Source organism: Rhipicephalus sanguineus, chromosome 2, assembly GCF_013339695.2.
Source record: "Rhipicephalus sanguineus isolate Rsan-2018 chromosome 2, BIME_Rsan_1.4, whole genome shotgun sequence".
In the NCBI taxonomy this organism is placed as follows: domain Eukaryota; kingdom Metazoa; phylum Arthropoda; class Arachnida; order Ixodida; family Ixodidae; genus Rhipicephalus; species Rhipicephalus sanguineus.
The window spans coordinates 67,024,513-67,038,972 of NC_051177.1; positions in this window are offsets into that span (position 1 = coordinate 67,024,513).

Below are 14,460 nucleotides of genomic sequence, written 5' to 3' on the forward strand. Positions count from 1 at the left end.
ATACGGCCTGTACTGTTTAGAGATTGCATCTTATGCCCCCCAAGATTAGGTGTGCGGCAGCAGCAGGAAGTGAGGATTTTCAGCTTAAAACAAACCAAGTACAGAAATATTTGAGAAGTTCTTATTACTGTTCCGTGTTATGTAACACTCTGTGGCTATTTTTCCCTACGTCGGTCACAGTTATTGATGCACCCCGTGCGTTATTGTGTAATAATAAGAATATCTAGGGTTTAACGTCCCAAAACCACGACATGATTATGAGAGATGCCGTAGTGGAGGGCGCCGGAAATTTCGACCACCTGGGGTTCTTTAACGTGCACACTGCGGTATTGAGTGTTACTTCTAAAACATCAAGTATTGCAGCTCCTATGAATACCACTGGCTTGCTCCCGAGGTATAGTTCCGGTATCCATCTGAAATTTGTCTCTCGGTTGACAGAAGAATTCACAGCTTACATTGCACTGCTAATTTATAAATGCAAGCAATCTTGCAAACACATTTTTTTTAGTCAAGTTATTCAAAACATGAAAAAAAAGTGAAGTTTGCAAGCCTCCAACACTACAAGTTATTTGATGAGACGAAAAAGCAATTAAATATCCGACAGATCAAGGAACAAATAAATGCGCAGTAATTATACAGTTCTATTCTTTTTTGTTAAAGAGACAAATCAAGCCAGGAATTTATCTGTGAAACAAAAGGCACATAGAATGCTGCGACCCTTTTTTGTCGGAGTACTATGACACAATGGACACCCACCATGGTGGTCTAGTGGTTTAGGTGCTCGACTGCTGACCCGCAGGTCACGGGATCGAGTCCCGGCTGCGGCGGCTGCATTTTCGGTGGAGGCGAAAATACTAATTGCCCGTGTACTTAGACTTAAGTGCACGGTAAAGAACCCCAGGAGGTCGAAATTTCCGAGCCCTCCACTACGGTGTCTCTCATAATCATTTCGTGGCTTTGGGACGTTAAACCCCAACAATTATTATTACAATACAGACAGTAGAGACGAACGACAATCATTCCGGCAATGTCATTCCAGGCCATGTTTTAGCAAAATTCGTCAAGGAGTACCATGTTTGATGTCTTTCTTCAGAATAAAGTAAGAGGAGCGTTATTGAGAACACTGAGCTGTGCAGAGAATAAAAAAAAAACGCCAGGCCTGCGTGAAAAGCGCAGCACAGTCACAGCGAAAGCTCGAAGAGCGGCATTTCTAGAGTCAGTTATAAACTCCCTTTTGGCTACTAATACAACTACACTAGCAACGTACCCACTACGCCACAAATAATAATTTTTGTGAAGTTGGGAAACACCCACCACGACATTACTCGTCATTCTGCGGAGAAGCGAGGTACCATCTGTAAGGCATTATGTGCAGTTTTTTGATGCGATGGCTGATGACGATGAAGAATTATGACTGAGCCTTTTGTAATGGGTTGGAAACTTTAAATGACCCACTACTTACGTAATTCGCAATGTGTGACGCCCGGTCGTTATTTCACTCTCCCACCACGCTTTATAACATAGGCTAACCTGAGAAAGAGATAGAGAGAGGGGAATTAACTTTATTGAGACCCTGAGGAAGTGGATCATGGGAGACTTATGGGCTTCCTTGGCAATCAATAGAGGTGCATTTGCGAGGCACCCACTACGCTATAAATCATAATTTTTATGAAGTAGGGAAGCAGCCACTACGCAATTTTTCGTCATTCTGCGCAGAACTGTGGTACCTGATAAACAACTGTAAGATATTATGTGCACTTTTTTGATGATGTGGCTAATGACGATGAAGAATTATGGCACAGCCCCTTGTAATGGGTTGGAAGCATTCAACAACTCACTCATTGCGCAATTCGCATTGTATGACGCCTCGTTACAGAATTCGCGTTGTGTGACACTTGGTTATTATTTTACTCTTCTACCACGCTACATTACATATGTAATGCGGTTCCTTTCCGACATGAAGCATGTACAGGGTCTTTTTGCTCAGCCGTTTAAAGCACCGGCGTGACTCTGAGGTAGGATACATGGCTCCCGCGCAGAGGGCCCAGGTTCGAAACTCGTTATATCCTGGAATTTTTTTTTATTTCGTTTTTTTTTTCATTTTTCGAGCGATAGTGGTTTTAACTCATACAAACGATGCACTGAACTGGAAATGAACGCGATGAATTATTTTGCTTCCAGGCTCCCAGCGCAGACACACAGGCACAGTTTACGTAAGTTGTATTCCACACGAGTTGATGTCGTCGTCGGTTAGTGGCAGCTTGTTCCTTTCTTTTTCGTTAGTACGGCGCTTTTTAGAATCGGGTTTCCGGTTTGGCGAAATGACATTGAGAGAGCTATTCCCTGTTGCTAAGCTCAACAAAGCCCCCCCCCCCCCCCCCAAACAATACGCGATATTGCAGGTCAACCATGAACAGGAGGACTCAGTGCTGCGTGCAACCATCCAGCTTTTCCTGGTTAGGCTGAAATGTGAAAGATAACGTAAAACGTATGATCGGCCGAATGCACTCTGGATCGATCGCTGAAACTCTGCTCGCGTCGATGCTTTTATTTTATTTTAGTCAGTGCACCCTGCGCAACGCAAAGACAACCTTTGATAATTGCAGTTAGCTGTTTCTCTTTTTTTCTGTGCGTGTCTGTTATTGACGACAGCCACCCAAGAATATTTCGAAGTGAGTCACCTATTTCAGACGCAGTGATACAATTGACAATCAGGCACTTGAATTAGTCGAACTGAAGTGAGTACTTGTGCAACACATGCAGCTACATATTCCTCGTGCGCTGCTGTTTCAAATCGGACATACAGCAACACTGCGGCGGCTGCTGGCAAAATGTCCCTGTTCCCTACGCAAAGTCACGCTTGACCGCAGCAGGTTGGCAGTGGCCTCTAGCAGCGCAAGCTTGTGTATGTACGCAGCGAAAAAAAGTCGACTTTTATCTGCTCTTGCGAGATGTCATAACAGCTACAAGAACAAGGCCGGGAAACTGCCGAAGGTGCAATTAGACAATAGAAATCATGTAGCGCGAAAAAGACACAACGGACACATAGAACATAGAACCAACTAGCCCAGAAACAAGTCCTTTGCCGAAGGTGCAATTTTATCGTTTTCCGTGTAATTCGTACGAGGTTGAGCGGCGAAAACGTTGGAACGCAGACGTTCGTCGCGCCCAGTAAGTAAACGCGTCCTGTTTTCGCACTGTTTCTTTCGCTTTCTATCCAAGTCACTGGCGTAACCAGGGGGATTCAAACCCCCTCCCCACCCTCCACCTTCCGCGCCAGATTTTTGTTTCATTTTGCATCTTTATGTATACACGCACACATACAAACGCACGGAGGAAAATACACAAAGTATGCTGGAACCCCCACCGAAAAAAAATCGGCAGATCCCACGCAGTGTGAGAATCGATGTAATGCGAAGCAACCAGCAAAGAACTGCATACATCGTCTTGTTTATCATTGAGGCAAATGAAGTCATTCATGCCGTGACATCTAGTTCGCCATATATCGCGAGATTGTCATACATGCATGCGTGTACAATCTGGTATATGCCATGCTAATGAAACATATATTCTGCTACATATATAGGACTCGTGACCTGCTCTTTATGTTCTGCACTCCTGTCATGCCATGCCAATTTAGGTATATATCCAGTTAACAAAATGGCCACGAGTGCACCATGAGCGTGGCGTCTAAATCTTACCTACATGACATGGATGTCATGATTTTCGAGTTACCACCTGGTATTTATGTTCGCCACACGGACGTCGCGCAATACCAATTTTGGTATATATCAAGATAGCGAAACGGCCGCCAGCGCACCATGAGCATGGAACGTAAGTCATACTGTGCATGACATGCGTGTCATGATTTTGATGTTACCACCTGTTATTTCTGTTCGAAACAGTCACGTCGCGCAATACCAATTTTGGTATATATCAAGCTAGCGAAACGGCCGCCAGCGCACCATGAGCATGGCATGTAAGTCACACTGTGTATGACATGCGTGTCATGATTTTCATGTTACCACATGTTATTTGTGTTCGTCACACAGTCACGTCACGCGATACCAATTTTGGTATATATCAAGATAGCGAAACGGCCGCCAGCGCACCATGAGCGTGGCACGTAAGTTATGCTGTGCATGACATGCGTGTCACGATTTGCACGTTAGGACCTGTCATTCATGTTCGTCATACACTCTTGTCGCGCTATACCAATTTTGGTATATAGCAAACTAACGAAACGGCCGCAAGAGCACCAAAACAGTGGCATGTAAATCATGTCGTTCATGAGATGGATATCATGACTTTCATGTTATGACCTGTCATTTACGTTCGTCATAAAGTCATGTTTCGCCATACCAATTTTGGTGTAAATCATATTAACGAAACGGCCAGGACAGCACAAAGTCGTAGGCGGCTACATAGATAGATAGATAGATAGATAGATAGATAGATAGATAGATAGATAGATAGATAGATAGATAGATAGATAGATAGATAGATAGATAGATAGATAGATAGATAGATAGATAGATAGATAGATAGATAGATAGATAGATAGATAGATAGATAGATAGATAGATAGATAGATAGATAGATAGATAGATACGCTCAAAATCGCAGAAGTTCGCTAAGAAATGCTTCGCATTTAAAAAAAACACAGTCGCAGATGTTCAAAAGTATAATTTAGCAAAATGTTCGCCGTACTAACGGCGCTAGAAAACTGAGACGGGTTCTTCGTGCTGTCTCTATCGTTTCATCGTTGCTAATATGTCATTTCAACAATCTCAGCTTTCTGCTAATGCGCGCCGGTCATAGGACAAGCGACGCGCGATGCTGCCGATAAAAAGTATTTTCTATCGTATGCCAAGAAAAAGTTTACTCGCTTCTAAACGCACGTCGTACTCCACGCTCTTCATTTGGGCGACACATTGTCCGAATATTTCCGATGGACCGACGACACTGTGCAGTTCTTATCTTACGCAGTAAACGTGATTAGCGGCGTACAAGTCGCCACGCCGAAGCCAATGATTTCGTTTGAAGTATTCCTGAACCTTTTCTATTCGTTCGCAGCCGGCCAAACAGCAAGGGGGGCTCGTTTTTCGTTGCCATTTTCAACCATGGACGTTCACCGCTCACAACTTCGAGTTACGCGCCGGGAAGGGAACAGGGACAAAGTGCTCTAAGTGACCGCATTGGCGCTGCGCACTGGGAGAGCGGCGGCGCCATCATCTGAGTGCATGAGGCGTATAGCGCAGCTTTCCCTCAACTATAACATCTGAAAACATGTTTGCGTAATTAAACACAGATGGCAAAGTGATAGGGTTCTTAAGCAAAGGAAAGGTTTTTCAGAAGATGAAGCGCAGGGCTGAGCGCGAACTTCGATACACCCGGCTATTATAAGGTCATCGGCTACGGTAAATATCGGTCTGATAATAAAGGACATCACGTGGAACCCACTGTATTTACAGATAGTACATGAAGCTTTAGTGATCCTATAGCAACAAAAACAAGCGAAAGATCAAGCTGTCCAATATTTATAGGCTTAGTTTTTCTTGACGTGTCAGGGACACGACGTAAAAACATCGCAAGGTATGACTACAATTTTCGAATCTTTTAGTTCGTAGATACACATACAAACTGCTAAATACAGCGACGCATGTTCTGCTTGCTCCTGGTCACCTCGAATGCTGTCCCCTATACAAAGCACCGCCACCTCTCCGCCATCGTGTCACCTCCTACCTCGCCGTTTTCTTATTTTTTGTTTGTTTGTAATGTTTCGCGTTTTCACAAATTTCAAGTCCACCCAATATTCATTATTCCAATGTCTGTCTTCACAAACAGCCGCAGTCTTTTTTTCCCGCTAGTTTCTTGCAATTAGCGACCACGAAAAGCGACACCACGTGAAGTCAACCACTAACCTAATAAATATACCACGCCAAGAAAGATAAGGCGGTTTACACAGAGGTAAGTCAGCTACCGAAATGTCGGCCACTATGTGTGGGGTGTCCTTATCCTTTTAATACATTTTTATACAATAGTATGTGTACATCTCTTGCCTCCCATATACGGACAAATAATGTTAGATTTGGAACACAACAAAGGTGTAACACTATAAAAACGATCACGTCAAGCAGTAAATAAATTACCGGACAACATTATACATAACTAACAAATATTATTTGTACGTCGCTTTCAGGTACGATGCCTGCATTATTCGTCTGTGCTTTCCCAGAATAAAAAAAAAACAAGAAAAACAAAAACAAACAAAGGATGTGAACTGAAATTCTCTGCCTCCGTGTGGTGCTATCAGGTTGAAAAAACAAACGGCGCACGGGGCATGGAATTGGTCATGATAATAATCACGTAAAAGAGTTTGAGAGTAAACTGAACACGCAAAATGGGCAACGAAGAAACAAAATTTCATCTTTCTCAGTGAGTGGTTTCAGGCAGTGTTTCTGTCTCTTTCGTTCACTTGTTTGATCGAGTTTTTAGTTTTCTCAGTGAGTGGTTTAAAAGCCACGTGGCTCTGTATACCAGCTGCATGGCATATGTTTTATCTGTTCCCCTCAACCCGTGTCTTTCGGGCTCTGCTTTTGAGCCTGCAAACGTCTTTTGTGTTCGTTGCGTGGCGGTACTACCTCGCAGGCAAAGATGGAACGAGAAGAACACCTTCACGCGAACATCGTGAACCGTAGTCCCCAAAATGTAAAGAAAAAAAAGCCTGGAAAAATAAGAACTGGAATATTTAATCCACTCATATTTCTCATGAGGAGTGCGGCAATTGTCGAAATGTCTTTTTTTTTCTCACTTTACTGAGTTGTAGACACTGTGTACTACGTACTCAGCGAAAAACAGCCCGCTCAGATACAGTTCAAAACGTTCGTGCCTTCTCCCGCGTTCAGCGAGTCCCATGCCATCTTTATTATCATTTTGTTTCTCGCTTCTGAAACTGCAGATATAGGCTTCGTCTGTCAGACACAGGAACGACTTCTAACTCGAGTTCCCGGATGTGCAGGAAAAAAAAAAAACAAGCCTAACGCAGTATTCGCAACGCTCAGTGCGGTAGTATGGGCGTTGTCTGCGAACGTGACCGCTTCTACTCAGCCGAAACGGAACAGAGCCCACAGCAGCGGCTTGCAGTGAAATCGCACCCGTCCGCCAAAAGGAACATGCCGAATGTTCGTTTCTTTTGTAAATGTTCAGGGACAGATTTTTGCCTCGGTATTCGGTCTTTTCAATGAAGGATGTCTTCCGGGCATATTCCTGCTCTATCTTTTTTTTAATTCATAAAGACCTCACTCAAACGCGATATCAGGCTGGCAAAAAAGTGGGTCGACATGTGCCAGATTAAGGTAATTAAACTAACAGCGAATGTGGCGCTACGCTGCCTCTTTGAACGCATCAGAGCGTTGGCTCACAACGCAGTGTTTTGTGCCCTAACTAGTAGACTGAATTACATACGAAGTAGCGTCTGAAGCCGTCTTTATTGGTAATGGAATGTCTCCAATACTGTTTCGCTTCGTACTTTCTATTTGGCATGAACTCACCATTGGAATAGTTGCATGATCATCCAAAGCCAGCAGCGCCGTTCAATGACGGAACTTATGCGAAAAAAACTAAGCTCACTCATGTGTCAATTACACAATTTACATTTCTCTAGCTTAAGAAACTGAGAGTGTTAACCTCATCTTGCCCCCTTTCATACTGAATAAAAAATTTTACGCTGCTGATAGCACCATTTGAGTTCACGGCTCCTTATTCAAAAGCGGCCCTCATTAAGCTTCATTCACAATGTTGATTTGCTTCACAATAGCTAGAAATAATTCGGTGTTCTGTTTTAGGATATATTTACCAAGAGCGACCTCATATGCTATAACAAACTAGCTCTGATATAGTATACTAAACATTGCCCTCTATTTATATGGTACTGAAAGTAATAATGTTTGACAATGATTTCAGTGGCGAACTTCTGCAATCGCTAAATACTTTGAAGACTTGCAAATGTAGCTCTGTGGGACTACTCTAGAGCGCGCATGCGCCATGCTGCAGCAAGATATTAAATTCTCTCAGCCGCCCACATAGCTACGCTCTGCATATGTTGAATCTGGCCCGCGGCTACTAGACCCAATTTTAGTCAGTACGACACGCTCGACTTTCCATTATTCACTATAAAATGTCACGCACATTGCACGAGTTATCCCTGATTATGCTCATTGAACATGTCACACTACATCACTGCGCGCTCTCTTCGTTTTTCCCGTCTACTCGGGCACCTAGGTTGCGTTTTTTTATTATAATAATACATTTATTGACGCTTACAAATGAACTAAAAAAAATAACCCACCCGACTAGCCTTCGAAAGGGTATCTGGTGTGCGCAGAGCACCACGCGTTTCAGGAAAGAGTACGTGGATGTTCTAAAGAGACCGCTTCATTGGGCTTGGGCCTTAAGTAAGCTTGAGTTTACGGTGACAATCCGGACTAAAACAACCCAAAGAACTGAAATTAATAGAAAAACTCGCATTTTCCCTTATGCATTCGCCTAAGACAACACGAAAGCGAAAGCCAGCGATGTGGCTATTTCTTTTTCAATATGATCGTCGTTATCATCGTAGCTTGACACGTGACGTGAGTTGTTGTGCAAGCTGTTGTTGCTGTGGCCGCTGATGCTACCGCTGCTGCTGCTGCTTCAGATGATGATGATGATGATGAATAACAGCTCAGCCTTTATAACTGGTTGGCAGCTTTCAACCACATTTTTTGCGAACCACATGGTGTGATGCCTGGTGTGCTTCTACGCTTCTGCCACGAAATATTACATCTGATAACGTCACCCCTTACAGAACGTGACGACTGTATAGATCAGGGGTCTCAAACCACGGACCGCATGCGGCCCGCAAGCCTTTCGCTAGCGGCCCGCGGTCCGCAGGTAACTGTCTTCGTCTCTTTTTTTTTCTTGGTAAGCATGCCGATGAGCTACAGAGACATGACTGGTCTCAGGCATTGTTTTCGTGAGGCAACCATGAGGTTACGATGCGTTAAAAGATAACCGTGGAAAAAACTACATATCAGAACCGGTGTCCAGGGTTCAGTTATTCTGCAGATCGATATTGATGTTTCTCTAATCGCGACTCCAAATATCCCTTCAGGAATGGTCAGAATGTAAAATACACGTCCTTTCATTTCAAATGGCAATGTTCGCTGACATCGTTTGCAAGCACACCCCCCCCCCTCTCCCTTGCTGCCTCGGCCCTTGCAGGACTGCATTTATTGACTGCGGCCTGCTTGCTGGCTGTGTTTGTTTGAAACCCCTGGTACAGAGCCTCCTTTAAAAGTGGTTTCAAGCACTGGCGTGGCTCTGCGGTAGAATACTCGACTGCCACGCAGAATACACCGGTATAATTCTGGTTAGAATCCTTTTTTATCTGATTTTTATTAACCTTAAAAAGGTAAGATGAGTTTCTGTTGAACATGCCGCATTTTTCAAGGTCAGCGTCTCATGAGGCACTTTAAGCTTTCATCTTAAAATAGAAAAGTTCTTATCCGTTAATTTGGGAACCGATGCCGCGCGCGCACATGCATCGGTTCGATGTCTTGAAGTAGACAATATCTCATTTCCCTGTAATACTTCCGGGTAATTGATATTCCGAGCTTGTGTAGTGTCTACGGCTTTTCTTTTCACTGTCTTTTAGTGCGAGCTTGTGATTCCGAAGCGAACCACGGGACCTGTGAGAATGCGTGCAGCAGGTTAAGCTTGTGCGCTACCTCTATGTAAAAACTCGCAGGGCCTCTTATGCATTCACGTAAGACGACTCGAAGGCGAAAGCCACCTTCTTTCTTTCAGCAACTAACGCAGTTTTGCCCGGCTTCCAAGAATGTATACATTGCAAGCTTTCTGCACCTCGCCTGGGTATGCACTGCCTCCGGGATCGGACACCTGCGCTCTCGCAGAGAACCGAATCCCAGGGCACTGGCCAACCTCTCTTCCACACGAGTCGTTCTGATAGCGTTGTTGTGGTTCCTTCGAGAACCGGATGGAGGATTAACTGTGAATGTTTGTAGACAATGTTGGTGTGCAGTATTTGGGCGGTGCTCTATAGTCATAACTGTTTAGCTTGTTTTGTCGCCTACTGCCATCACAGACTCTTCTTCTTCTCTTTCATTCTTTTACACACCCTTTTCCCCTTCCCAAGTATAGGGCAGCAAATCGATGGCTTTCTTCGGTTAATCTTCCTGTCTTTATCTTTTGCTCTCTCTCCGGGATCGGCCACCTTTGACCAATCGACGATGTAATGTGTTGACGTCATCATCTGATGTCACGTATGTGGCTAGTGAGGTCGTGATGACGTCACAAGTTTTTCTGATCTATGACGTCATTATGACTTCATATGGTGACAGTATGGGGTGATTATTTTGCGTCACTCGTGTTGACGCCGACGCCACTGGCACCGACGGTGAATTTTCGGATTTTACGAGGCATCTAACACTGAACCGAGAGTGTTTGAGGCTCTGTAGTGGTATCGGGATGCGCGAACCTCCTGGCGGCAGTCCTCTGTGTGGAAAGGGATGAACTCCAGCGTGCCGTCCGGTCTTGCACGGCGCAGACCGGGAATATGTTGAACAGGCAAGCCACTCTCTTTCGTCCAGCCGATAACTGGTCCGGGTTGGCCGGACGCCGAGCAGGAGACCAGATCCCCGGTCGTGTTGGCGAACACGACCTGCACCGGCGGCTCGTGATGGAAGTCGGCTTGCCCACCTGCAAAAGGAGATGAACATGACAAGAATGAACGCGTACTCATAGGCAAGTTATGGCGTAGTGCATAAGCAGATGCGCCCCATTTTTCACTTTTTTATAAGTATTTGTTTTTTTATTGTTGTTGGTTTTCTATTTCTTGGTTCTTGTACTTCAATAATTTACCTTCATTTTGTTTGTTCTCAGGTGGCGATGTTTTATTGCTTTCTTTTCTTTTCGCTCCTCTGAACAAACCCGTTTTAGCTTAAAACGCCAATATATTATCTCGATAGGCGCCTAGTTTTTGTGATAGACAGATTTTCTATGGAGCTAGCTAGCCATATAACGTTTATGCATTAAAAAGCAAACAAACTTCACGTCGCTACCCATTTTAAGCTGTGACACTCGTTTAAGAGTCTCATAAACAGTTGACGGAAAGATAGAACCGTATCATAAGAAATCAAAGCATGCTATTAAGCTTTTACAATGTTTTACGCACTGACTGGAAGCTAGGCAGAAGCAGGCGGTTCAATCTATTCTAATGGTCCCACCCGTAAAGGAGACGCTTGAATTTGCCGAGTTGGCAGTAGTGGGCACGGAACGCTGCAAGTGACGCTGATCCTATGTTTACACTCCAGTAGTACTCGCTGTTGAGATGGTTTGTGTATGTCTAAATTCAATGGTAAGTCTCGCGCCAAAATCACGACCGCACTTCGATACGAAAAAAACACATAGACAGCACGGAATATTAAAGAGAACTAACAGACAATGATGCCAAGGAAAGTATAGGAGATGTTATTTGTAATAATTGGGATATAAATGTGAAGAAAATTTATATCCCAATTATTACAAATAAAATCTCCTATACATTTCTTGGCATTATTGTCTGTTAGTTATTAATATTGTGTCTAACCAAGAAAAACGAGCCCTTAAAAGCCATCTTCTTTCCTTTAGACAGGAACGGCTCTTTATGTTTACGGCAGCCCTATGTTTATAGTTCGAATAGGCGCTTTGAAGTAGTAAAACATATCAAGAGCACTTTACCAAGCTTTCCGACGTTAAAATATACAGTTTGTTTGTAGTGGCAAATGGTAAGGACCTGCTTTACATACCGCTAAGAACTAAACAATCTGTCCAATGGACCAGGTGTTATAAAAGACCAGGCTACTACTACTTTTACAGAAGCTCGGTTTCCTTTACGCGTTTGCATTATTATGCCTACAAAATAAATAGAATTTCGAATTAGGATTACACAGCAGCAAGTGAAAATACTTGCTCTGCTAACTGGTGAAGGGCATGATCGTGCGTAACACTAAATGTCACTGCTACAATTGTTGTTCGATTACAGGAAAGATGGCAAGTGATAAAACAGCGGGAATGAACATGGAATAAAGCAGAAAACTGCAATTCTCATTCATTTGTGTGGAAGAAAGTACATGTAGAAATTGAGCCTTCTTTAGCATTCGCAGCAGACATGTTTGTTGTGCCATAAGCGAGGAGACGTCTTGGCTTGACGCTTGAGTGAACGTGTATTTGTTCATGCCGTAGTATTGTCTAAGTATACACAATGTGACTAAGGAACTGCTCAGCGCAGGAAATTTTGCGAAGTCAATTTTATTTTGCCGCAGAAGAGCAGCGCATGGCCAGTATAAAATGCTCAGTGACGCTATTTTGGCCAAGCGGTTGGTAAGTCATGGCCTCCCCAATTTTCACAGAAAACTGTTAGCAACGCTGAAAGAAATCAGAAATTGCGTAAAGGAAGCATGCTAATCTCAATATTATAGTAAAACCTTATTATCTTAAGCAGGCTGTCAGACTATTTGTCTGATAGCGACGGAAACCATTTGTCATCTGACGCCATTACCATAATTGGGATCATCACGCAGCTAAACTAGGCTTAACTGCGTTAAGAATTTGGAAGCCGCTTCTTTGAAAAAGGGACGATACATAGACTAACGGTTTTTGCTCTGTAAGATAGTTCAGTATCTTTTGAAAAGAAACTTCCGCTTATCTCTCACACAGTTCTTCTGCACATTAGAAAAAGAACAAAAGAGCGCGCACATACCCTCGCATACTTTCTCACCGAGCTAAGCTCTGAACCATCGTGTGGCTCCTGTACAAAACAGGCATTGTTCGTGCGGCCGCCGTACCTCAGCAGGAAGGGGAATGAGTCAGTTCGAAAATTGGTCGCGCTCTTGCGTGTCCCCAAACCTGCGCACTTCCACTACCTCCGAAGCCAACTCAAGCCGACGACGACCGAAACTGCGGAGGCAAATTCGATAGTAGGCTAATTAGCTCCGGCGCCGCAGTAATTTTTCACGGCTTCGTAATGAACGTCGAACACGCCAAGGGTATCGCATACAAATATGAAACGATACTAGAACATAACGAACGCTCTGAAACTCAATTAACGAAAACGAGGCTCTAGAGGACGACAGAAGAACATATCTGCAAGACAGAAGAAAACGAAGTCGGAAGTCGGCAAAGTATTAGGAATGACTGCACGAGCGCAGTCAGCATTGCCCTAGGATCGTTATTACAAAGATAAATCTGTGTCTGCCAACATGACCAATATGTAGCTCGGGCTAATGAATTTTCATCGCACTCAGCTGTGATATTCAAGATTTCTAATCTTCTTGTACATGATTTCATATTTACGCTACCAAGACTAAATACCAGTCACAGTTATCTTATTTTTTTGTCGTTTTATTTAAACACAACTGCTCATTCGGGACAGAGATCTAGATAACTATGATGATTAATCTGGCAAGTATAAAGACAACAGGCAAAAGGTAATGCGGGGGAAAACAAAAAGTCACAGTCTCGCCGCAAGGGCGAAGCAATGAATGCGATAGCAAGAAAAGCGGCCCGTGATGAACGCACTGCGACTACCGTGCGTCCATCACTATCCGGCAGCTACTAGACAGTTTTAATTTCACGTACGTAGGGACTTCTCATACGCAAACGTGAAAAGTACACGTACGTTACGTGCACGACATCTGAAACGCTTTTAGCTACACGTACGCGACGCGCGGTGAGAGCTACCACGTAGCTCGATCTGCTGAGAATCATGAACACTGCGGTAGTTAGTTCGAGCGCCCGCGCGAGCAGACAGAGGAAGGGCAAGGTTCTCGCTGCGCAAATATAAGAAGAAGCGAGAGAGCTGACCGACGCCTTTAAGTGCGCCCGCGCGCTCCTAGCGCCATCTCGCTGGTAATGAAGAGACGCTTATAAGCGCCTCTGTCTCGGAGGACTGCAAACGGTAAAGGGTGTGTATATAACGCTCGCCGTTAACTACCAGAGGGATGTACGCTTTGTGGAGTAGTGCTTAGCGCACCGCGCTGCGCATTCAGAGGTCGCTGGTTCGATTCCGCGCTTGGGAAGCATTTTTCTCATTTATTTTTCTTTGGGATATTGATGTATATATACATACTTATACATATACGCAGCATGACGTCGGCGACGGCGACGGCAAAAATCAGCCGAGACTGTCCATATAATTGCTATCGCAATAAAAATGCGAATATTAAAAATAAAGAAAAAAAATGAGGTTTAAACTACGTTCGGCTGCGGTGTTGCTTTTTAAGTTGGTTGATTTCCCATAACCTCACAAGACGCTGCAGCTCTGGGTTGGAAATGGGGCCCAGGGTTAGGAAACCAGCAACCCCAAAAACAGTTATTTCATTTTTAACATTAATTTCTTTATAGCGATGCGTCTTACGT